This window comes from Panthera onca, chromosome F2 (assembly GCF_046562875.1).
Source record: "Panthera onca isolate mPanOnc1 chromosome F2, mPanOnc1 haplotype 2, whole genome shotgun sequence".
Lineage (NCBI taxonomy): Eukaryota > Metazoa > Chordata > Mammalia > Carnivora > Felidae > Panthera > Panthera onca.
The window spans coordinates 79,183,532-79,210,554 of record NC_138356.1 but is presented as its reverse complement, the minus strand read 5'-3'; positions in this window follow the sequence as shown (position 1 = coordinate 79,210,554).

Sequence of the window (27,023 nt, the reverse complement as noted above, 5' to 3'; positions counted from 1 at the left end):
AATCAAAGTCCTTAGGGGAAACCCCCAAGATTGAGAGAAGTCTGAAGAAAATGGATGTGTTTGGGGAAAGAGTTCTGGTGGCTTTAGCTACTGTGACCCCATACTCAGGGAGGTGTTTAACATTAAGATAGTGAGAGTCAGCACCCAGGGATGTACTGGGGAGAAGCTCCACAGGTTGGAAACACCCAGGCTCCCTGTTACTCATACCTCACTGATGAGTTATTGTCTTGGCTCATTCCTGCTATGCATCACTGAACTGGCACCTCCAGTAGTGAGGGCTGAAGCTCTGAGCTTTGGGCCTATGGACCTATTCACTTCCCCAGTCCTGCCACCACAGGTCCTAGTAAAAGAAATCAAGCCACATTCTTACAGACCCATTGAACTCCTACTCAGAAAGTAGGAAATAGAAATTCAGAATACATGTACTCCTGGATTTGGCCAGCCATTGTGGAGGGGTTATTGTGAGGGCCCCATGCTCTGTGCAAGCAGAGAGCTGGTCTGCAGAGAGAACTAAGGAAAGCAGCATAGTCAGCTCCCTGGCTGAACAAGCCCAGCACATGGAGATATAGGCATACCTTGCTTTATTTTGGCTTTGCAAAATAAAGGATTGTGGGTAGTTTCCTTTAACAAAATTGAAGGTTTGGGGCAATCCTGCATTGAGGGCGTCTATTGGCACTTTTTCCAACCACATAAAGAGCATTTGCTTATTTCATGCCTATCTCATTTTGGTCTCACATTTTAAACTTCATTATGTTTGTTATGGCATCTGTGAGATTACAGTTGTAATTTTTGAGGACACCATGAACCACACTCATGTAGGAAGGCAAACTTAATGTGTGCTCTAACTGCCCCACTGCCATGCCTATTTGCCATCAAGGACTTTCATAGATGGAGAGAAGTCAATTCCGAAGCTTTGAAGCCGACTCTCTTGCTGGGGGCTAGTTCAACTGGGGAGTTGAAGTTGAAGTCAATGCTCACTTACCATTCCAAAAATCCTAGGGCCCTTAGGAATTATGCTAAGCCTACTTTCCCTGTGCCTGGGTGACGACCTGTCCTGTTTATGACCCCGTTTACTGAGGATTTAAGCCTACTGTTGAGACCTATTACTCAAGGATTCCTTTCAAAGCATTACTGGCTCATTGACAATGCACCTGGTCACCCAAGATGCTAAAAGCTACCTACAGCAAGATTTACACGTCTACTAATATCCATCCTGCAGCCCATGAATCAAGTCTTAAGAGACATTTCATAGAGCTATAGCTGCCATGGATAGAGAGTTCTCTGATGGATCTAGGCAAATTGAGAACCTTAGGTAAAGGATTCAGCTTTACTTCAGCTCTTCTAGATGCCATTAACATTCGTGATTCATGGGAAGAGGTCAAAATATCAGACAGGAGTTTGGAAGAAGTGGATACCCACCCTCAAGGACTTTGGAGGGTTCAGGACATCATTGGAGGACATCCCTGCAGATGTGGTGGAAACAGCAAGAGAACCAGAATAAGACGTGGGGCCTGAAGTGCTACCATCTGATAGGACTTGCCAATGAGGAGTCCTATCTTATGGAAGATTCTTCTTATGGAGAAACAAAGTGGCTTTTGAGGTAGAATCTGCTCTTGGTGAGGACATTGTGAAGATTGAAGTGACAGGATTGAAAGTATTCCATAAACTTAGCTGATAAAACTGCTGCAGGGTTTGAGGACTGATCCAATTCTGAAAGTTCTATGGTGAGAGGAATGCTATCAAACAGCATCACACATCGAGGAATCAATATGGCAAACTTTATGGTCATCTTAAGACCTTGCCAGATACCCCAGACTTCAACTACCACCAAGGCAAGAATCTCCAGCAGTAATAAGATTGACAGCTCCATGGTTAGTTGTTTTTGTTTTTTTTTTTTTTTTTTAGCAGCCATCATTCAGACCTGCTACTGCATACTTGGACTGCAGTATAGCATAAACATACCTTCTTTGCACTGGGAAGCTGAGGATCATGGCGATACTCATTTTATTGTAGTGGTTCCGAATGGAACCTGTAATGTTTGAGGTGAGCCTATACCTGCTGGCCTGGCCTCAGGAACCAGGAGTTGCAGGTTTGCAGTTAAGATCACTCAGACCTAGAGAGACCTTTAAGTATGGTACAGGAGAGTTCTTCCAGATGAACTGGGTGAGGATACTTGTAGGATAAAGCTGAAGGAGATATTCACCATTATCTTTCCCTTCTCATATAGCTTCTCTCTGCATCAAGAGCCATGCTGGAGGGGAAAACAAAAGCATAGTCCTGTGTTCTAGGAGAAAAGTTGTGGTGGGACCATAACTCAAGTATGGATTCCTCACTGACTGCTGCTCTGTGCTCCGTTTTCCTGGTGTTGCTCATTTTTCCAAGGACATATGCTATGGGGTGATCATGTGCATGGAGACAAAGTCTTCCCAAGGCAGTGCTACTTGGACTCCTCTAGAACGGGCCGGATAGGGTTGCCTGCCACCAGCTTGCAGAGGGAGATCCAAGAGGAAGGGGCAGATGATCAAAGCTTGGACAAGACTGCAGATGGTGTGCCAAGATGACAAAGGCAACCTAGATTTGAGAGAAGCATCTGGAGGATACAGCCAACGTTAGGGAAAGCCGACAAGACCAAAGCTTTCATTCCCCCCTGCCCCCATATACCCTGTTCCCGGTTTATTGCTACTATACAACCTCTACTCACTGAAGGGTCTGGGGCAGAGGGACCTGGTCTTTTAGGTCTCTATCCTATGAGCCTGGAGCAGAGCTTACATCTACTAGGCACCGAGAGTCAGCAGCTGGGAGGAAGCACTACAGCACAACGTAGACGTGGACAAGGACAGTGGACAGGCCAGGGGGAGGCCCTGAGGAGCCCCACATTCCCACCTTGGGCTTGAACTTGTTTCAGCAAGAACAGGGCTTAAAAGCACAGAGCCCACCTTCCAGTCAGGGTACCCCTGGTGAAACGTCTGCTTTCAGAAGCCTCCAGGTTATAGAAAGTGAAGATGGGACCAGGGATACACAGATCCACAGGGGTATAGTTTCAAATAGAATCACCTTGAACTCTTAGGTGGCAGGGATTGGTCTTCAAGATTGGGTTATTTCCTGAAAAGTCAGCTTTGCAAGGGATCTTTGGTGCTGGCCAGAGTGGAATCGGCCACTTGTGTGGGGCAAGTTCCAAACTCGCAGGGCCACCACTTATTGGTGACATGCTGAGCCACACACCTGTAAACTGCAGGATCAACTAACTGTAAAAGCTACTGCAAGACTGCACGTAGGTAGGAAGAGGAGCCCACTATCCTCAAAGATGAGCTCCATGGCAGGAGTACAAGACAGAAGAGCCTCCCAGGATTTCAAAGACAATTTATTAAGTGTCTAGGAACTGTGCAAGGATTTTTAGGTGTATAGGTAGAAAGTGGTATGCTTTCTACTCCATTAGAAACACTTTATAAGACAAAGCATATTGATAACCAGGAAATTGATGGCCAGTTACTAGGATTCCACATTGGCCCCTTTTCTTCCAGGCCCTACATCTCCCTACTACCCACCCCCCCACCACCACCACCTGACACCTCTGGTTCTTCCTGTACTCAGGCCAGATGACAGAGTGGGAACCCAAACCAACAAAGTAAGGCAGGGCAGCAATAGCCACTCAGGTGGGGGTGGGAGCCTCATTTCAGTGGTGGATGCTCCAGAAGGTTATGCTGGGGTAAACTCCACAAAGGGCACCCTGCCTCCTAGGGCCAGGAGGGGGGCATGGGCTGGGCCTTTGGCATCTCACCCATTCCTTCCACCTCCTCCCTTGGCTTTTCCTCCTTAGGCAACCCCCCCCACCTCTGATTCTAGGAGCTTGCCAAGACCATCCTGGGTCACCTCCATGTCCCTAGGACAGAGTTCCCCCTGATATCTAGCCATCACAGTTGGTGGTGGTGGTGGGGTGGGGGGCGGGAAATTATAGCACAACTAACTCTGTCTGGTCTTCATTCTGCTTTGATTAGGTCTCTTACTCCTTAACCACAGAACACCGCAGAGTTAGGATTTGCAGTATTCCTAGACAGGACTGTGTGGCTGTCAGATGAACAGGAGTCCAGAGGCGGGGTTGGGGGGGGGGTGGGGGGAGGAGAGAAGAGACCATGCTCGCCATTACCAAGAGCTTAACAAGTGGAATCTACATGCCTATTTAGGAAACTAAGGTGAATCCTGGGTGATGTAAGGTCACACAAGGAGTCCCGATCCGATGGTCACTAACTGGAAAAGGGAGCATTAAGGATTAGGCCTTTGGTTTAAGGGAACTCATTTTAATCCTTATGTTCTGTATAGGCTTAGTCAAAACTGATTGCTCGAGTGAATGCCTCGGTGTTGTGTGGTCCTTCTCCGGCTCAGAATCTCTGGTTCTGGCTGCCGCATGATAGACTGGTCAAAACCCAGCTGTGGTTTGCGGTCAGTTCTCCCTACTATTTAGATGTGCCCCCATGCTCACACCATTCACACTATGAAAGACAGTTCTTAATACATTTTCATGGGTAAAAACCTGATACATGATCAGGGCGGGGGGTGGTAAGTGTTCTTGTTCTTCTGTTCAGAGAACTAGTCCTCTCCGAGGTGTGGGAAGTCCTATCCTGAGGGTTAGGATATTATAAGGAATGGATTGGAAAGTGGAACATGGCCTTTGGCCTATCGCTGAAAACACCATGCTTTGCTTATTTAATGTAGGTCTAGGGGTTAGGTCCTGCTTGAGCTCAAATTCTTTAGACCGTGTTATCACATGGGGTATCTTGTTTTCTACATCTGCTCTTTTCTCGGGAAAGCCTGGTTTTCCCCGCACATTTTCAATATGTTCCTACTGGCACGTAGGCCATTAGTGCATCACACGTTGTTTCCCTAAATGTGTCCCTAATAAATTTGGAAGCTCAAGAGCAGCTTGAGAAGACTTCCTTTAGCTTCCCTCTCAGCTCTCTGGACTTGCTTAAATCTTGAGTAATTCTTTGTCACCATGGACTTTGCAGGACCAAGCCGAAAGCTGAACCCACACAGGAGGTTGTCAAGAAAACCAGTCATGCAATGGGTTCTAAAAACTCAGATCTAAGCCAGTGAAGGGGGTAAATGCCTTTACTACTCCAGTTCAGTGGTTTCTGAACTTTAGCATATCCCTGTAAGGGTTAAATTGTAGTGTAGGGCTAACCTGTAGCCTTAAGAAATAACATCTCTTAACCTATAGTGTTAAAGCTAACAACCTTATCTTATCAAGGGATGGATTAGTGTTTGATTGGGTTGGGGCAGGGGCCTGTTTGAACTGTTTCCACCTGGGAACTATTCCTTTGTTCTGTTCCCAGGTGATAAGACGATGTGGTTGGCTACAAAAACTCTGTACCCCGGCTGTTCGAGACCACACTTTGGTCAAGAGTGTCAGTCCCGATCAATCGGTTTGCCTTGCCTCTTATTGCAATACACTTTGTTGGGACGGTCACTGGTGCCCGTAGCATTGTTTCAGGAGTCGTGTGGATGCAACAACCCCTCTCCTGCCACCAGTGAAAAGTTTGAGCACATACTTATGATGGACCTACAAGTTGTAAGATAGGTTATGAAGCATTGAAGGAAGACTTGAAGAACTGATAAGTTAGGAATTCATGCGGTCTTCCTGAACCCCATCTTCCATGTATCCTCAGATCAGCACACTCCATTCCCTGCAATGGGGAAGCAGAGGATCTTGGCAGGGCCCCAGTGGTTCTGGAGTGGTCTGGGCTCCCTTGTTATTCCAGGCTAGAGCGGTTGGCACACATGAAGCCTTTGGGGAATTAGTGGGCTTTTAGATTTCAATGGAGACACTGAATGAAGACCGAACACGCTGCTCCGAGGAAGCAAACCAGCACATTCCTCAATGTCAGCTGAAGACCTGACTGCTTCAAGCCTGGGGTCAGCTGTAGCCCGTTTCTGTTCACTTCCCTTCCCCCTGCCTTTCAAAAGCCCCTACCTTCACGGAGGATGGGAAGCGGGTTTTCAGGACAGCAGTCTGCCAACTTCAGTTCTCAATTGCTTTCCTTGCCCCAACACCTGGTCATTCAGCTTACTCGCATGTCCTATGTTGATCAGATGCCGGTTCCACAATAGGATAAGGGACTCTATACTGACTGGCCTGGGAGTCCCAGAAGGCCCTGTGGTCCTCACAGTTCAGGGTAAATCTGGATGGGATGTGTATTTTAGATATTCAAGTGTAAGTTGTTGCCACAGGATGGCATCAGTCAACTCCTAAACAGAGTCTGGCCTCCTGCCACCCCAGCCAAGGTAATCCTGGACCTAAGCCTCCCCTGTGGTCAGCAGCCTAGCCTCAGAGACCACTGCCCACCCCACCCCCCGAGGGGGAAGCAAGGTGTCTGGGAGAAGCAATAACACCCCACATACCACAGAGGCTGTGGTCACCTAGCTTATCCACAGGATCTTACAGGGTGAGTGAGCATTGCTCAAGTCACAGGGAAGTACTGACTAGACCCAAGACTAAAGTGGAATTAGGCAATGAAGGCTGTTGCACTTTGGGCCCCAGGTGGACTTTAAGTGGCAGAAAGCAGTTGCCATTCTGTTTAGGGATCGATGGAGGACTTCAGTTGCAGAAGTTTGAGGGAACAGCAGAGTCCACTAACAGTTGCCCACATGCCACAAGTATCCCTTGTCCTTTTTGTCCCACGTTTCTTCATTTGGAAGGGGATGCTTAACCACGGTCTTGACTTAAAGATCCAAGCGTTCAAAAAAGCCTGTAGCTGTAACAGGGGCCACTTAGTTTCCACAGCTGATTGGCTGCTACTCTGGCGGCTGAAGCCAAGCTCTAGGACCTCATTAAGACTTTAGGAAGGTTACAGAAGGTTCTAGTACCCAACCATTTAATCTTTAGTCTCAACAGTTGTCCCTTGAAGACCCGGTCAGAAGACATCACTCATTGAGCACCAGGAGGACAGCTGCCATCCACCATGCAGAAGAGGAGAGAGCAGGAAGCACAGCCTAGTTTTCCCATTAAGGAGTCCCAGTTACTGTTTTCCTTCTAATTCTACAGCTTGTAGAGACGGCCCAGCCCTGCTTGCTTCCTGGCCACCTTCCCTGCTGAGACCATCCACTTCCCCCGAGGATGCCCTGCCCTGAACTCCCCCCCAGTTTCCCCAGGCTCCAGGGATTCTGGGGCCCCTGTCCCATGCCTTTGGTTCCACCGCAGGTCTCCAGACCTCAGCTTGCTACTCTCTAGAAGGTTAGTTTTCAGGTCCTTTCTGCCTCATTCTTTCCAGTAAGGGAACTCGAGCTTCACCCAGGCCTACTGAGCTGAGAACATACACCTCTCGAGGTCCTCTTGCTGGAGATAAAGTGGGGCTTCAGAAGAGGGGAGGCTTCCTCTGGGAAGAAGCAGGCCCTACATAGCCACAGCCCAAGAGAGGCCACCAAGTGGCCTGTGTGTCTGCCCCTCTGCTGGTCAGAGTGAGATAGAAGAGCATGAGAGTCCTCAGAGAGCAGGCTGAGGGAGAAGACAGCTAGAGAAGGAGAAGAAAAAGCAGTAACTTTGTCCCACTGAAAAGCAAAATCACCCAGGCCCTCTGGTTCTGTATCTTTATCTTCCCAAGCCAACCCAGCAGCAGGGCCAAGCACCCCAGAGAATCCATCCTCGCTGAACAACAGAGTCCCCAAGACAAACAACCTCATAGCCCCAACCCACCAAAATGAGAAGAGCGGCCTCAGTCTTCTCCTTATATACCCCCTGGCCCCTCCCCCATGCCTAAAAGTAACCATGCCCACCTGAGCCCAGAGCACTTCCCTTGACTACCCCTTGCTAGGGAGCAGCTGTGGACTTTCAGATACTCAGAAGTATGCTGCTTCAAGCACCTTGGCCGACATGGAGAGAAAGGCCAGGGAACAGGTCTTAATAATTGAGCAGCTTACCATACATCTGGGAAATCTGTGGTTCTTTTGTAGGGCCCATCAAGAGTGTTGGCCAAGGGTTAAAGGGTATCACTCCAATTCCAAGGGAAAAAAAAACATAATTTGTGAAGTTGTATATGAATTTGGCCTCACTGAGTTGATAACATTTGATGGTGTTATGTGGTCACAGTCTACATGAATTAAATTCTCATGAGTTTTCCTAAAATGTCTTCTGCCATTAGAGAATTACCTTTAAAACATGCCATAAGTCTTCAAAAATATTAACAAAGTCTGACACCTTTCAGTTCATATCATGTTTACCTTGTTGGTAAAAAAGACACATATTCATGAAATTGAAACTTAAGAATTTCCTTTGAGAAGACAGCAAAGGCAGACTCTTAATTGCAGAGAACAGACTAGTGGTTACTTCAGGGGAGGTGGGTGGGGGATGGGGGAAACAGGTGATGGGGATTGAGGGGTGCACTTGTGATAAGTACTTGTGATGTACGGAATTGTTGAATCACTATTTTGTGCACCTGAAACTAATATAACACTGCACATTAACTGTATTTGGATTAAATGTTTTTAATGAAATTTAGAAAAAAAGAGTTTTCTTTAAGAAATGAGACAGTTTGTGGTACTTTATGTATAAAATAGTTTATTTTAAAAAAATGAGTTCATGGACTCACCAAGTCCATGAATCCAAATTCCAGGCACTCACCTTGGAAATCACAAGCCTGAAGCAAGGTGTCCCTGGATGCATTCATTACTGGAAGCTCTAGGGAGAATTCCACCTTGGAATTCCACATTGGACCTTCCATCTGAGCCAATCACTTTCCAAATGGATAGGAGCCCAAGGGCTCCCCTGGCCTTTCTTGCTCGGAGGTGAGGCTGTGCATACAGGCACTGAAGAGATGTGTGAGCTCCACCATGGGAGCCAGAACCCCCGAGGAAGCAAGAGCGGGGACAGAAATACAGTTTTGCAAGATTACTTGAAGGGTTCAAAGTTACTCCTTTGTGCATTACCATCTTCCATTCTCCTAGTTTGGGGGATGTATTGTATTTGTCCCAACTCAACAATGTATTCATACAAAGACGAACAATTACAGAGAACTACTTTGAGGGTTGTATGTGGTTGTCTATGGACGTGTCCACAGAGCACAGCTGAGACACCAGCAATGTCATGGGTCTTACTACTGCTTGCTTGTTAAAGCTTAGTGTCATTCAGGGGTGCCTGAGTGGCTCAGTTGGTTGAGGGTCCAACTTTTGATTTTGGCTCAGGTCATGATCCCAGGGTCATGGGACTGAGTACCATGTCGGGCTCTGTGCTGACAGCATATAGCCTGCTTGGGATTCTCCCTCTCCCTCTCTTTCTGCTTCTCTCCCTGTCTGAAAGAAAGAAAGAAAAAGAAAGAAAGAAAGAAAGAAAGAAAGAAAGAAAGAAAGAAAAGATTCAGAATGATAAGACTCACCCAGCACTTCGCAAAAGTGATTGTGTAAAGAAATATTAGGGATCCTTTAGGTGAAATGTGATATTAGTGCATTTTGACTAAAATGATTCTTTTAGGACTATATCAGTCCCATCATCCCTTCCCTCTACCCTCCACTTCAGTAACACTAAAGCAGCTGACTTTTTCACAAACTGTTTTCCTTTTGGAGATTTGATTCAAGCTGTTGATTCTGGGTAGGATATCCTTTCTTTCTAACCCCATAGTGATCAACACACATATTTCAAAACTTAGCTTATCTTGACTTTGTTTAAGGGCTTTTCCATGCTTACCAAATCCAGGCAGGGATCTCGGGATTAGCCCATGCTGGTGTTGTATCAAGAGGTGACTTGGAGTGACAGGCTAGAAACTCAAATGTTACAGGTCCCGCTGACTGACAGTGTGAATCCCATGCAGTTGAGGTGGAGAGAGTTCCAGATGGAGAAACACAAACCTCTGATATTAGCTATGGCTCCTCAAGTTAGTATCACTGCATTTTTCATAAATTATTTAAACTCACTGCCTTTAGATTCCTTATCCATAAAGTGAGAATCCAGGCTACATGATTTCTAAGGGCCCCTAATTCCATCTGTTATATTCTGTGAGCATTTAAAATTTCATAATTATGAGCAATTAAGATCAATTTCACCCTCCTTCATAAACATCAATGAAAACTAGAGTAATGAGGAATCTTTCTTGCTCATTGTTTGGAAAATGGAGAATTAGGACAGAGAGATTGTCCAGATGAATGATAAACTTGGATTCTGGGGTTGTAGACCATATGCTTTATAAAATTGCACATTTATTTTTGGATGGAGATGGTTAGAAACCCTTATGGATGGGCAACTTGCTTGAGGCATGGATGTTATTTATAGCCATGCCAGTGTGAGAGTCCCAAGGGTGACTCAGTGCCATGACCTTGGGTGTGTCCCATTCCAGCCCACCCCTGCCCCAGCTCTCACTGGGACAGCCAGCTTGTCTTTCTCTTTGCCATCTGGGTCACCACACCCTCTGATCTCCAGACTCTACACCCCCCACAGTTGCACCCTTTGTTTTGTCGGCTTGCAACTTCTTCATGTGGAGAGGGAAATGTTCTCTTTTGCCAAGAACCCCAGAAGCAATGACACAAGGAGTAAGTAAGGTTCCAATTGATCCAACAGGGATCTAGAAACAGATTTAGAATCCACCACTGTTTGGCTAGTGCCAGCCCTTAGATGGAGCTTTAAATATACTGTCTCACACAACCCTGGGGTATTCATAGTCACACACTGCAGACTGATAATTGAGGATAATTTTTGAGATAGTTAAAGCCAGTAGTAATTTCTCTTAAGGGGATACACTTACACACCACCCCACTAACGTGCCTCAATGGAAGCTAACCCTATGCTATCTGCAGGTGTTCTTGGAGTCCACCCAGTTCATGTAGTGATGGTTGATGGAGTCTTCTGGGGAAAGTTTCCTTATTTCTAGGGGAGAAACCAAACAGAAAGCACTCTTCCTTCTCTCCCTGAATCTAGTGTTTGTGTGTGACCCATGGTATTGTTTCAGCAAACTTTCTTTGAAGCTAAGAACGAAGCCACATAACTCATGGCAATGTGAAGAGAAAACAAATAATGCATTGGTTCCTAATGATATCATTGAGTCACTGAATCAAGCAACTTTGAAGTTCCATATTGCCCTTGGCCTTAAATTATAGCAATGGTACCCTCCTTTATGTTTCAATCATTTTGAGTTAGAAGCCTATTTACATGGAGTCCAGATCATTCTTACATTGAGACAGCTCCTCCTGGTGACTGGCCAAGGCTGCTGCTCCCATGTCACCCCCTGGGACACCTTTGAAGAACCGGAGGAATAAATATTTCCAAGAAATAAAGTTCAGAAATTTCTGAGATATGCCAAACCTTCTTCTTATAAGTGTAATGTGATAAAAGACTGTGATTTACAAGAATGTGTAACTTAGGCGAACTGACCAAACACCATCTTCAGGAAGGTTATTAAAAAAAAAAAAAAAAAAAAAAAAAAAAAAAGGAGGGATGCCTGGCTGGTTCAGTCAGTTAAGTGCCCATCTTGGGCTCAGGTCATGATCTCACAGCTGGTGGGTTCCAGCCCTGCGTCAGGTTCTGTGCTGACAGCTCAGAGACTGGAGCCTGCTTCCGGTTCTGTGTCTCCCTCTCTCTCTGCCTCTCCCCGCTCGCAGCTTGTCTCTTAAAAATAAATAAACATTAAAAACATTTTTTAAAAAAGGAAATGTTGATTAACTGTCAACTTCTCTATACTATAATTAACATATGTGCAAATATTGGAAACCTTCTAAGTCATTTAGCTGCGAGTAGTTTTGTCTTTCTTTTAATATGTAAAGGTTATAGGTTATTTTGTTCCTTTATATTTTTACTATTAGTATATGATTTTATTGTGCTCAGAGAATATGACCTGTATCTCAGTTATTCCAAACATGTTGAGATTTATTTGTGAATGCCTGGTTGAAATTCCAAATGTTTCATATGTATATAAAAAGCAATTTTTAGATTAGATATATTAATGTACTCCCTTTTTTTGTATATTTTATTAAGTTATGTCAGTTTTAGAGGGGAATTTAAATCCCTGGATGAGTCTTTTTTTTTAATTTTTTTAAACGTTTATTTATTATTTTTGAGACAGAGAGAGACAGAACATGAACGGGGAAGGGTCAGAGAGAGAGGGAGACACAGAATCTGAAACAGGCTCCAGGCTCTGAGCTGTCAGCACAGAGCCCGACGCGGGGCTCGATCTCACAGACCGCAAGATCATGACCTGAGCTGAAGTCGGACACTCAACCGACTGAGCCACCCAGGTGCCCCTCCTGGATGAGTCTTAAAAGTGGTGTGCAGGAGCAGAACACCTACTCTTCTATATATCAGGGACTAATTTAATATATTCAATTTTTTGTTGTTAGCAAAAAATTTTTTTAATTAAAATTTTAGTTAATATACAGTACAATATTGGTTTCAGTAGAATCCAGTGATTCATCACTTACATACAACACCCCGTGCTCATCCCAACAAGTGCCCTCCTTAATCCCCATCACCCATCTAGCCCATCCTCCCCCACCTCCCTCTATCAACCCTCAATTTGTTCTCTATTGTTAAGAGTCCCTTGGGGTTTGTTTCCCTCTCTTCTCTTCTCCCTGCTTCCCATATGTTCATCTGTTTTGTTTCTCAAATTCCACATATGAGTGAAATCATATGGTATTTATCTTTCTCTGGTTAAGTTATTTTCTTAACATAATACATTCTAGTTCCATTCATGTTGTTGCAAATGGCGAGACTTCATTCTTTTTGGTGGCTGAGTAATATTCCATTACACACACACACACACACCCCACATATATGTACACACCACATCTTCTTTATCCATTCATCAGTCGATGGACATTTGGGCTGTCTCCATAATTTGGCTGTTGTTGATAGTGCTGCTATAAACATTAGGGTGCATGTGCCCCTTAGAATCTGTATTTTTGTATTTTGGGGGTAAATAATAGTGCATTGCTGGATCGTAGGGTAGTTCTATCTTTAGTTTTTTGAGGAACCTCCATACTGTTCTCCAGAGCAGCTGCACCACTTTGCATTCCCACCAGCAATGCAAGAGGGTCCCCTTTTCTCCACATCCCCACCAACACACAAATTCATGTATTCAACAATATGGGTCAAGCCTCTTTGTTGTGTGCTCACTCCATATCAGGTGGTGATGGTCAAAGCTATAGCAGCTTCTTTGGGGAGGCAGCACTGATTTGAATTTTAAAGCTAGAGTACGAAGAGCATCCTACTAATGGCATTTGGGGAGTGGAGAGGAATAGGGCTGCAGGGCAGAGGACAGCACTTCTGCTTGACTTCTTTTAGAAAATATTTTAATTGCATAAAGGAAAATTGTTAAAGCTAAGAAAGAGTCATTAAGAGAATATTTAAACATATTTCTCCTTACCAGGAGAAAATATTTGCAAAGCACATATTTGATAAAGGACTTGTGTCCAAAATATCCAAAGAACCCTTAAAACTCAAAAATAAGAAAACAAACACCCAAGGAAAAACATTGGCCAAAGATCTGAGCAGACACCTCACCAAAGATGATATGCAGATGGCACATTGGCATATGAAAAAGATGCTAAATATATATCATTGGGGAAACGTGAAGTAAAACGACGAGATGCCATACACACATATTTAAATGACTAAAATTTTAAAAATGACAACACCAAATGCTGACAAGGATGCAGAGCAAAAGGAACTCTCAGTCCGTGTGGTAGAAATGCAAAACGGTGCAGCCATTTTAGAAGACAGTTTGACAGTATTTTTATAAAGCTAAACATAGCCTTACCATATGATTCAGCAATTGTGCCTCGAGGTATTTTTTCCAAATGATTTGAATACTTATGTCTGTGCCAAAACCTACACACAGATGTTTATATCAGCTTTCCTTATAAATCACTCAAAACTGGAGGCAACCAAGATGGCCTTCAATAATTGAGTAGATAAGCCAACTGGAGGTACATCCATACATGGAGTATCATTTAGCAACAAAGAAATGAGTTACGAAGCCACAAGACAGCATGGAGAAGCCTTAAACCCATAGGGCTGAGTGAAAGAAGCCAGTTTGAAAAGGCTACATAGTGGATAGCTCCAATCAGCTAACGTTCAGAAAAAGGCAAAACTGTAGAGAGGGTAAGAAGATCAGTGGTCCCCAGGAGCTCTAGGGAAGAGGCAAGGGATGAATGGATGAGGCAGTGATTTGGGGGGTACAGGGCTATCCTGGTAGATGCATGACATGATGCATTTGTCAAAACCCATGGAACTGCACATGCAAAGAGAGGTATGGTCTTCAATTGATAATGCTGCAGTGCTATTGGCTCTTTAAGTGTCACAAATGGGCCATACTGGTAACAATAAGGGCAAACGTGCAGGGGAGAGGGAAAAGAGAATTCCATAGTATCTGCTCAATTTTTCTGTAAATCTAAAACCATTTTTTTAAAATAAGGTCTATTAACAACAACAACAACAACAAAAAAAAAACACCTTGGGATGCCTGGGTGGTTCAGTCAGTTAAGCATCTGACTTTGACTCAGGTCATGATCTCATGGTTTGTGGGTTCAAACCCCGCATTGGGCTCTGTGCTAACAGCTCAGAGGCTGGACTCTGCTTCGGAGTCTTTGTCTCCCTCTCTCTCTGCCCCTCCCCCGCTTGCTCTTTCTCTCGCTCTCTCTCTCCCTCTCAAAAACAAACATCAAAAAAATTTTTTAAAAACACCTTACCTAAAAAAGGGGTCAGAGTTACTTGGTGAAAAGACACATGAAAGGACATCATAAAGAGGGGGTGTGAGAGCAGAGCAGGAGCTGAGAACCAGCCGTGCGCATGTTTGGGGGGGAGTTCCTGAGGGGAGTCTGTGGGAATGAGCAGGGTCAGGTAGATGGGCAGAGGGGCACTACCAGCAATTCTATGTGACTGGTCCATAGATCTTGGGCAGAACGTCAGGAGTGATGAAACCGGGCAGGCAGGCAGATACTAATCCATGGTGCCAGTTTAGAGAATGAATTTTGTCCTGTAGAGAATGGATTTGAAATTGGGATACAGACACTGCATCTTCTTAGATGGGGTTGACAACGCCTATATGTCTTGCCTCACCAGGCTGTCCTGCAAGCCACCCAGATCACGGAAGGGGATATGCTTTCAAATCTGTTGAACGCTGACCCAGATCAAGTTGCTGACAAGTGGCCTGCTTCTCCACGAGTCTCAGTGTCTCCATCTTTCAGAGGAGGATCATAAAGTCCTTGTTCTCCTAACTTCCCAGGTGGTTTCCGTGTATAAGAGTGTCCACACAGTTTAGAGGCCCATTAAACCACTCCCACAGTGTAGCCAGCAACAATCAGAAAGGACCACCCTGGGAGGGGACTGGGCCATCCTGCTTGTGAGAAAAACCCACATCCAATGAAGTGACACAGACTGGAGGCCGCTTCTAGAAAATGAGACTCACAGTATGGAATTGTGTCATCATTGAAGTTTCTGAAGTAAGGATATGGAAGGAAAATGACAGAGTGTGTGTAAAACCTTGAGAAAACCACACACAAAAAACAAGTGGAGAAGAAACCAGGATGTGTAGTGATTATCCTGAGGAAGAATTATTTTATTCAACATGGCCAACATTGGTTCTCATAAATGTCCCCTCAAAAACAATGGACAACTAATCTGGGTATAAAAGTAAACAATAGTTAATATTTATTGAGCTCTTTCTATGTGCCAGGCACTTTGCTATAATTGCTCCCATTTTCATAGTAAAAGTACTTCTGCTCTAAGAGTTGAACTAATTTGCCGATGTCAGCCATGCAGGAAGGAGGACCAGACTCAGAACGACACTCTGACTTTGGACTCCATGTTCTCAGTTTCCATGCATTTCTGTCCCCCACTCTAAAAGACTGAAGAATAACCTTCCAGCATCTTAATTAAATAATTCTAGGAAGATTTTAAATGCTCAGGATGGAGCATTGTGAGAAGACTTTTAGGGACAGCCAGAGGTGGGTTCAAGTTCTGGTTCTGCCACACACCCTTCCGGAAAAGGTAGAGAGACTCCAGAAGCTCAGGTACCTCAGCTCACAGCATCCTCGTTCTAATGAAATGTGATGGCATGAATTAAACACCTAGTGCCCGTTGTATCACCAATGCTCTATTCGTGTTAGATCAGCTCTCATCATTTAATGTCTCATGATTTGGTCTCCTGAATGGATTTCCCTAGTATAAAAGAATGAACTCATTAGTTTGGCAGCTATATCTCCCCATGAAAATGAAGACGTGGATGCCCAGTTTCGTATTGTTAGCTTGCTAAGTAGGAGTCATCCTGCAGAGCAAGATGAGCTCTGGAGGGCCTCTCAGTTCTCTTCTCCAGGTATGTGAGGCTGTGCACCAGAGTTTGAGTTCATTAATGTCACCAAGGTCCTGTTTGGGGCAGCAGTCAGCCTCCTCTCTCTGATGTGAAGACAAGCAATCCAATTCCTCTTTGATGACTCAGTTTTTATGGCTTCTATCAATGATATTACAATCCTATGGTTATTAGTATGCTAAACTGCTCACCTGGATGGCATATCAATGATAGTTGTCTTAAGAGAATAAAAGCAAACTCTCTGGGTTGGCAAGCTCAGAAGCACACACCCTGTTGAGGCACTGATCTAGTCCTCCAGCATCAGAGTGGCACCTATTGGGGCCAGCCTCACTGGGGTGCCCCTTACCACTCCCAACACCATAAGGATGGAGTTTCTGTGTCTACCCAAGGGAACAGTGCATGAGGAGCTCTTATTCTAGGCAGGGTACAGAATGGGGGCTCAAGAGCTATAGAAAGCAAGTATCATAATTTTATAGGACAATGTCCAAAGTTCCTCTTCCTGGTTTTATGGGTAAGACATTTATTTCTCTATCCTAGCACTTAGGGTATTTATGGGTACAAGTCCTCAGGAAGAAAGATGACAGATACAGTTACCTACCTGAAGAAGGCAGGGGTTTTCTGTTTACTACTTTCCTGATGTAGTCCAAGCATCTAGAACAGTGTTTGGCAACATCAGGGCTTTGGCCCTATAGGATATATTCCCAATGCCTGATATGTCACCTATCCCAATACTATTCCCTTCCCCATCGCTGGAACCATCACTAAAAACCAACCACAGAACAGTGGTGCTTCATGCTGAATCTCTAGTCACACATATTCCTAGTTGGTTTCCAACCCTGGCATGTTCATTTAAGCATTGTTACAATATTCTTATTAACTTCAATCATCAACATACCTTCTCATCTATTATTCAGCCAGTAGGACCAAATCTACTGCCTGCTCTGGAAGAGGCAGATACCAAGAGGTTTACATTACTCACTTGCTGAAAATCAATTTTTCTGTTTCTTTTCCCAAATATCTATCATCTCTTCTCTTGTTTCAACCTCTGTAGTGCTGATTCAGTTTCTCCTTCTCACTTACATGGACCAGTTCCAAAACTTCCTCATTGCTTGCACTATTTCTAATTCATTTTCCCCCCTAATGACAGAGAACTTCCTGGTTGCCTTCTAAACTGATTGCTCCCCTTCTCTCCTAGGTTCAGCATTACCTCCTGAATACAAACTGAACTGCCTGGGGCCTTTGAAGGTTCTTCTTCATTTGTCTCTACCTCTGCGTCCTCCCCACCTCCCTCCTCTCTCTTGCATGCCTTGATTGCACCACAGCCCATGATTCATCATTCCTGGAGCACCCACGTGCCCCCTCTCACCTTCCTACTTCGGCTGAATATCAAATGTCTTTATCTTCCATACAATCATCCCTCCAGACAAAGTTCAAATATGACCACATGCATCAGTTATTGAAGTGTTCCCTACTCTCATACCTTCTTGCATTTTTACAGATGTAGTTTGCTTATACATGGTGGCAGAGGAATTTATATTCACGGGTGCCTCAGACTGCTTCCTATAACATTCTGGAAGGTGTAGCATTGCAGAACGGCCACAATATGTTTTAGATTTTCTTGTCAAGAGCCAAAGCCCAGAACTGTCACCAATAACCAGTGAAAGATGGGACAGTGGTCATGGAGATGTTTAAATTACTCATTTTTAGCAATGGAGAAAACCAGCTGGTTACCTGGATTAATCCAAACTCACTTAGGAAGAAATGGAATGGCAATTGATATTTAAGTGGATGTTCTGCAAACAACAGTTACCTAAGCTGCAGGTTCCTGGGGCCATGGTCTCCACTCCTTGTAGAGTGACATATTTGATGTACATCAGCCATGTGGTGCTGGCCAGAAACCAAGATTCTCAGTTTTCAATAGCACAAACTACCGACTAGCTATAATAAATAGTGGACATGCACCGTTGTTCTGTAAGTTCAGATTAGCCTAAACGGCATACTGAGCGCCTTCGTGTCTTTCCATATCCCTGGATTGGAGAAGGTGTGCCCCTCTCTAAAGACGGTCAAGTTCCTGTGCACATGCTGCCACGTGCTTTCCGTTCTCAGCCTCACCGGGTGATGGATGCATGCATCCCATCATTCAGAGGGTAGTGTGGGGATGCCCGGTGGAAGTCAGGGAACAGTGCAGGTCAGAGCGAACAGACTGACCTCATCAACAAAACCAACAAGACTGTTATTCCAAATGTGTGCCAGGGGCAATCTGTGTGATGTCGCAGGCAGAGTTCTGCAGTCCCAGGTGAAGGGGGCGGGAGGCGGTGGTCCAAGGCTGGCTCAGGAGGTCTGAGATGGAGCCTGGGAGCCCGGGTGTTCACCAGAACTTTCTTTCATTTTTTTAAAAATATAATTTATTGTCAAGTTAGCTAACATAGCATATACAGTGTGCTCTTGGCTTCGGGAATAGGTTCCCATGATTCGTCGCTTACAGACAATACAGACAATACTCCCACCAGCAAGTGCCCTCCTCAATGCCCATCACCCACTTTCCCCTCTCCTCCACCCCCACCCCCATCAACCCTCAGTTTGTTCTCTGTATTTAACAGTCTCTTATGGTTTTCCTCCCTCTCTGTTTGAAACTAGTTTTCCCCCTTCCCTTCCCCATCGCCAGCACTTTCAAATGTTGTGTGTGTGTGGAATTGAGAGTCTGGAGCTGCTCTGGCACTAAGGGACCAGGGGGAGGCCCGTCTGACTCAGGGTGTAGCAGGCTGCCCCTTACCACGCTGGGACCCCCTCTCCGTCCTTGGCCCGGCACTGAAAGGGCTTTGTTCCCTTGCTATTTTTGTGGAGGGGGGTTGTGTTGAGAATGTGAGTGTAAACTAAATGGCCCAAGGGCTCGAGGAAGCAGGGCAATGCCTCCTGTAACAGTGGAAACAGTGGATGATATTCACCAGAAAGAAAAGCAAAACGTAAACAGAACACACCTCCAAGTCAGTGTGAGCCGGGTCAGCAAAGCAGGGCATCACGGCAGTGTTCTGGGGCTCCTGTATGAAGTGTCACAACTGGGCAGCCTAAAGCAACAGAAGTGTGATCCCTCGCGGTTCTGGAGGCTGGAACTCTGAGCTCAAGGTGTGGAGGAGCCATGCTTGCTCTGAGGCTCTCGGGAGAACCGGTTCCATGTTTTCCTCCCAGGCTCTTGTGATGTCAGAAATCCTGAGTGTCGCCTTGTGTAGGTGCCCCACTTCGACCTGCCTGGGTCACTACACAGTGCTCTCCCCTGTGTCTCTGTGGCTTTTCTGCTCTTCTTACAAGAGCCCCCAGCGATTTGGGTTAGGACTCACCCTAACTCGGTGCGGCCTCATCTTAAACCCATTGTACCGGCAAAGACCTCATTCCCAAATAAGGTCACATTCACAGGTATCAGGGGTTCAGACTTCAATCTATCCTTTAGGGGAACATCACGCAGCCCATAATAGCATTGAAGAAGCAGTGGACAAGAGCACATTGTGCAACCATACTCCTCTTATGGGATGTCCCTGTGGTCACTCCTCCACTTTATCTCCTATCAAGAAGTAGGCTGATACCTTGAGACTAGTCGTGCCCTTGCGGTTTTTGGAAAAGAGTGGACTGTGGGATTTTCTGGGGTCTGGTTGTACAAAAGCTAGAAGAGGGGTGACTGTATACCTGAAGCTTTTGGAAGCTTCCACCATGTACCTACTTTCATAACAACCACACAAGACATTGTGTGTTTCAGATACATGTCTAAACCATGGACTCTGCCCCAGCTCTGAACACGTATGTGTCTTGCACTGATACATGAAGCACATGGGGGGAGGACATCTGTTAAACAATAGGTGTGTGCGTGTGTGTATACATGCGTGTGTGTGTGTGTGTGTGCACGCGTATACATGCGGTTTGGAAGCCCGACCACCCTAGATCACAAATGAGCAAATGGACACCTGAGAAAATTGGCCATTTGGTCAGTTCTGCAAAACTTTGGGAAAGGTCTTCTAGCTCATTTTCAAAGATGATTTCCTGGCTTCCAGGCCAGAATTTATCCAGCAAATTAGCCAACCACAGATGCACTGGGACGGTTGCAATTGGCCAGGGTCCTTCTAAGGAGACACAGGCAGTGGCATCCGACTTCACCGCTGGCAGCAAGAGCTGGCTTCACATGCTAACAGCCCTTTGCCAAGCTCTTAGTGCTTTTCAGATAATTTATCCATCAACAATCCTACCTATTATAAGCACTTTGTGTATTTCTTTTTTCTCTAAGTGCATAATGTTTCCCTTATATCTTTACGGGACTAATGAGACATTTTAATCACGGTCCCTGTATAAGATTTCCTAGGATAAAACCTATACCTCTGTTTACAAGCTGTATGACCTTGGGCACACTCATTAATCTTTCTTTGAATCGGGCTCCTCTGGTGTAAAAGAGGGCTGATAAATCTGATAAGAGAATTAAGCAAGATAATTCATGAAAAGCAATGACACAGATCTGCCCCTTAGCAAGGGCTTAATAAATGAAAGCTTTTGTTAATATAGTGGAACCCCATGATTACACAGATCAAGATATAATGAAATTAGTGGTAGGATTCCATCTTCCATGGCAGGTTCACTCTTGGCATTGCACTAACCTTGAAATAAAGGTACCTCACTTTCTTATACAACTGCATTGTTTTGTCTCGCCTATAGGGGCTTAACTATAACGTATACTAGCACAATGTTTCAATGGAGTAGCGTGATTGGAAATAGACATAAAAAATGATGCAGTGTACACGTGAAATTTAGCTTTGTGATTTGCTATGTTTTCTTCATACTCTCTCTGTCCCTCTCCCTCTGTCTCTCCCTCCCCCTCCCCCCCACCCCATGTGAAGACACAGCAATAAGAGGGTCATCTGCAAGCCTGGGAGAGAACTCCCACTAAGACCCAACCGTGCCTTCACCCTGATCTCAGACTTCTGGCCTCCAGAGCTGTGAGAAAGCAAACACCGACTACGGTACGTTGTTAGACCAGCCTAAGTGAGGTGGTCTCAGTGAGAAGAATTTGGGTCATATTTCTGTATGTTCATTGTGCAGTGGAACAAGACATAGCCTTCAATGATTGCAAATGCCTTGTTTGGGCTGCTTAGGGATTTTGAAAAAAAAACTATTGGGAATTAGGTGTAGTGTAGAGAAGCAACATAAGAATGGACTACTTAGAAAGGGCACAGAAAATAAAGATATTATAAAACTAAATGAGCATCAGGAGACACAGCCAGTGGGGGAAGCTCTCAGTCATCAGGAGGATGAGGTAAACATTGTATAGATGTCAGTCACCCTCTTTCCCCAGGGACCCTGGCATCTTTTTTATGGGTCTATACACAAGGCACCTATGGCGTCAAGAATGAAGACTATGTGTGGGCAGGACAGGCTGGACAAGCTAGACATCCTTCACCGAGCTAGACTGGCCATTGCTCCTGCGAAGCACTGAGACTGTCCTCAGCAGAGACTGAGGCTAGGTACCCAGTGCATGGAGTGATCATGCATTCAAATTTGCCCCTAGAGCCTTGGTCCATCCCTCCTGTCCTGGTGTCTCATCAGCTCCTCTTTTCTTTCTCAAAAGTGTCCTACTTTAGAAAATAAATTGTATGGTCACCACCAAATGCAAACCTCCTGCTACCAGGTCAGGGGTGGGGGGATGGTAGCACTTTTTCCTTCCATGGTGGAGTGGGCAGCAACTTATTCTAATGGAAACATATACATATTCTGGAAACAGATTTGTCTACCCTGCAGGAGATATTCTAACAGAACCATCATTCAGCGACGTGTGGAAGTCATTACCATTCCAATCTCACTTCTCATTGACGCTATCCGAGGAAATCATTTGACTGTGAAGGAGAATTTATAACAAGCTAAAACGTACAAATTAATTTTTTTCACCACGTGCCTTATAAAACAAAATCACTGGCTTGATAAACAGATAGAATAAGCTTCTGAGACTCAGCACACAAGTTGGAGGTAATGCCCTGCGAGGCTGGGATGCTTCGCCACAACATGAGGTGTGTCCCTTAAACCAACAGGGTGTGTCCCTGTTTGTATTAGTCAAGAGTCCGTGTCCAAGCAGGAGACAGAAGCCACAGAGTATTTGGAAAGTGAAAAATGTAATAAAAGAAGTTATTAGCTAGAGTAGGGGATGACCCATCAAGGGGCAAAGGAACATCTAAAGAATACAGTCATGACAGATCCACAGAGCAGGCACTGCCATTGAAACTGATGCAGACCACCCAAGGGAATACAGATCTGTAAGAGCCGGACCCCCTGGCCTGGACTTAGACCCAGACCTCTGTGTCCTCTTGCTTCCCATACAGGCAGCCTTGTGTTTGGTGGGTTTCGATGTCTAGTGCCCAAAGGATGATTGTTTGGACCAGGATTGACAGTAAAATGTTTATTAAATCGGAATGTGAAACTCATTCTTAAGCATCATGGTCTCCTTATGATGTCATACCACCCAAGAAATGAAGAGGGTCCCTGTACTTGCTGGGGTGACCAATTCTGATCGCTGACAGGAAGTTCTGTTACTAAAAACCTTTGTCAGGAAACATATTGTCAAGAAAGACAGTGTGTGAAACCCGAGAAATGCACTTGACGATTTCTTAGATACAGCATGCCCCAAAATAACAGCCAATAGGAACTTTTGGCAATCTGATAAAGATCCTGTGTGAATAACGGCTTCAGTGACACCATCAGGAAGAAAATTCCAATTAACTGAGGCTGCCAGAGGGGATGGGGAAGATGAGATGATGGGGAAGATGGGGTGGCAGAGGAAGCCTCCAATTTATTAAGTTATTCCTCCGATTAACTGTAGAAACCATAACCACCACACAGGTTTTATTGATTAATATAATCCCCTTTTCTTCTTTCCACGACTGCACCATCACTGGTGATGCCAAGATACAAGTTTCCAGGGGAATTTAAATATATTGATATTCTCTGGATCCCCACCTTCAAAAACCTTATAACAATCTCTAGACTAAGCAGAGTTTGAAAGTACCTGGATGTAATATTCTAGTTCAGGTTCTCACGATACTCTTCATGCTTTCTCTGGAAGGTTCTCCAGAATGTGTCTAGTTCACTGCCATACCAGTTGTCCCAAGGACACTGAGAGACCCAGCTACTTATTACCTCTGTGCCCAGTATAAATCAACTTCACTGAAGCTCAGTTTGCCCATCTGTGAAGTAAAGAAAGATGATAGCCCACTGCATAGGGTTATTACAAGGTGCACATGATGTAACATCTATGAAGGAGCTGGGAAACATTAGCCTTGCATGGAATTGTGTTATTTTTTTATTGATGCTACATAATTTTTATATCATGCTCAAGGTAGTCATAGAAAGACTCTTAAAAACTCTCATCTGGTGTCTGTATAAAACAAAATCCTAATGAAAAACAAGACAGAAAAGGGGGAAAATATGTACAACCAAAAACCCAGATAAACAATAGGAGTCAAGAGAACATGATCTTTCTTCAAATACCTAGAAACATGCACTGATACCTTCCTATCCGGGGCTTCCAGAGACCTCTTACTGCATTGCCACAGACCCTCCTTTTACCACTAGCTGGTGCAAAGTCTAAACTACAGAGTAGACTTTAAACAGAGCCTTCTTTTGTGAAGGGTCCACTTGAAAACTTGCGGCCTATGGGTGACCCAGTAAATGGATTTGAAAAGTATTCCCAAATGTGGTATATGGTTACCTCCAAAATCCAGAGAGAGAGAGAGAGAGAGAGAGAGAGAGAGAGATTATGAGATATAGATATAGATATAGATATAGATATAGATATAGATATAGATATAGATATATACACACACTATTACATTTTCTTATTATGAGGAATATATTCATATTCCTTGGTTCTGTTTTTTTGGAGAATGCTGATTAATACAGTAAATATAATCTGGAATTTTAAACCCTTTTTTTTAGTCTGCCTTAAGTCAGTGTGTATTTCTCTATGCCATATTTATTTGTTAATTTTTTAATGTTTTTTTTTTATTTTTTAGAGAGAGAGACACACACACACAGACAGAGCATAAATGGGTGAGGGGAAAAGAGTGTTGGAGACACAGAATCCGAAGAAGGCTCCGGGCTCTGGGCTGTCAGCACAGAGCTCGATGCAGGGCTTGAACTCAAGAACTGAGAGATCATGACCTGAGCCAAAGTCAGACACTCAACCAACTGAGCCACCCAGGTGCCCCTATTTTTTGTTAATTTTCAAATGTATGAAACTCAATATGAATACTACATATACTTAAACACTTTTAGAGCAATCTCTGTGTCCTTCTCTGCAAATCCTTTCTGACCACGACTTACCATATTGGTTCTGTCCTGTCCCTAATGCCTCATTATCAAGTTCCATGACCTGATCCCTCCCTTTCCTACCCTGAGCTCTTCAGGGGAACCTCTGCTTGGTTCAGTAGAACAAGGACCCTCCATGTTCATCTGCTCTGGCTGCTGTAACAAAATACCACAGAGTGGGTGGCATCAACAGTGGAACCTTATCTTCTCACAGCTCTGAAGGCTACAAGCGCAGGATTAAGATGCCAACTGGCTTCTGTCCTCCTGAGGCCCTTCTCTTTGGCTTGCAGTGGCTGCCTTCTCCCTGTGTCCTCACATTGCCTTGCTCTGCATATGCACATCTCTCTCTCTCTCTCTCTCTCTCTCTCTCTCTCTCTCTCTCTGTGAGTGTGTGTGTGTGTGTGTGTCTCGTAAGGACACCACTCCTGTGTGGATCAAGGCCCTACCTTTATAACCTCACTTGCCTTTAATGACCTCCTCAAAGACTCTCTCTCTAGATATACTTGCACTGGGGATTAGAGCTTTCATTCAGAACTTTAGGGGGACACCATCAGTCTATAAGCTCTGCTTTTCCAAATGCATCATTCTCCTTGTTATTTTTTGTGATCTACACACACACACACACACACACACACACACACACACAAGATGTAAACTCTTTCATTACATTCTTTGAAGACTAAAATCCTTGCCTTATCGTGCAAGGCTCTGAATGGTCCGGTTGCAGTCTATCCCTCCAGCCTCGTGCTATGCCCCCCATCCCTCCCCAAGCACCAGGCTCACTGGACTTTCATTCTTTACCATTTCCAGGCTCTCCCCACCAAAGCCTTGGCAGCACTGGCTTCCCCGGGGCCTGGGGCAATTTCTTCCCACATCCCACTGTTCATTCTCATAGCATCCTACACCTTTGCCCCCTGGACATCCACATCGTGGGATTCTATGCTGACTTTGTGATCCTCTGATGTCACCACCCCATCTATATTGTATTCCCAGTGTAGGCAGACATCATGCCTATTTTTTCCTCACCTTCTTATCATTGAAGTCTAGCACAGTGTCTGTCACAGCGTAGGCTGAAGCTAACACTTGTTGAGTGAACTAAGAATGTCCTTGCTGATTGCAGGTGCAGAAATAACTTCTCCCATTTCTGCTCTTGCTTCCAGCGATGCCCATGTCCTAACTCACAGAACCTATGAATATGTTACCTTACATGCAAAAAGACCTTGGGAATAAGATTTGATTAAGGATCTTAGTTGGGGAGGTCATTCGGAGTTAATACAGTTGGGTACAAAGTACCACAGGGTCTTTACAGGTGAGACTGGGAGGCAGAAACATCAGAGAAAGACTCAGGGACACCACACGGCTGGCTCTGAAGATGGAAGAGGGACCAGGAAACCAGGAGTGCATGTGGTCTCTGGAGGCAGGAAAAGGCAAGGACATGGACTCCCCCGAGGGCCCCCAGAGGGAGCACAATCTGATGACACCTTGATCTTAATTTTTGTTTTATTTGAGAGAGAGAACCTGGGGGAGGGGAGCTGGGACAGAGGGGGAGAGAGAGACAGGAAGAGAGAGAGAGAATCCCAAGCAAGCTCCATGTTTAGCACAGAGCTATACCCAGGGACTGATCCCATGGCCCTGGAATCATGACCTGAGCTGAATTCAAGAGTTGGACACTCAACCGACTGAACCACCCAGGCACCCTGTTGACACCTTGATCTTAGCCCAAAGAGACCCACTTCTGACTTCTGACCTTAGAGAATAATGCAACACTCTTGGGTGGCATTTACTTGAGTACTCTTCTTACGATTTCACTAGGGCTCAGATTCCACAAGGACAGGAATCATATATTTGGTACCTCTCTTTATATCCAGCACATGGTGGTGTCCCCCTGAAACTGACCTTTCTAATGGTTCAGCTTTGGAGGATGTACTATGATTTGCTTGAGTGGAGACCTTTAGTCCTTAGTGTGAATTATAGATAAGGGCAAGTGAGACTAAAGATTCTCTGAGTTCTACTTCATGTTGTATTAATTTATGAAAAAAAAAATCAATAGGCCATGGAAAGAGAATCCAGCCAAGGCATTTTCTTCTAAACATCCCATGTGTATTTATTCCTCCAGACCTTTTCCACATCCCATTGCAGTGGCTGCCTCCTAGTTCCTCCTACTAGTTCCTCTGTCTTATAATGTCTGCCACTTCTTGCCTCCACGCTTGCCATTGTCACCCAGAACAAAGATTAGGAGTGCATTACTCACTCGCCTCATGCATCAGAACTCATCAGAGAACATTTCCAGGAAATCCCAAGGCTGGCGTCAAGGTTGTATTTATTTATCGATGACTTCAGGAAGTGAGCTCATCAAAGACACTGGGGACTATGAGGTATTGGTGAACCTGCAGAGATCCATTAGAGTGGCTCAAA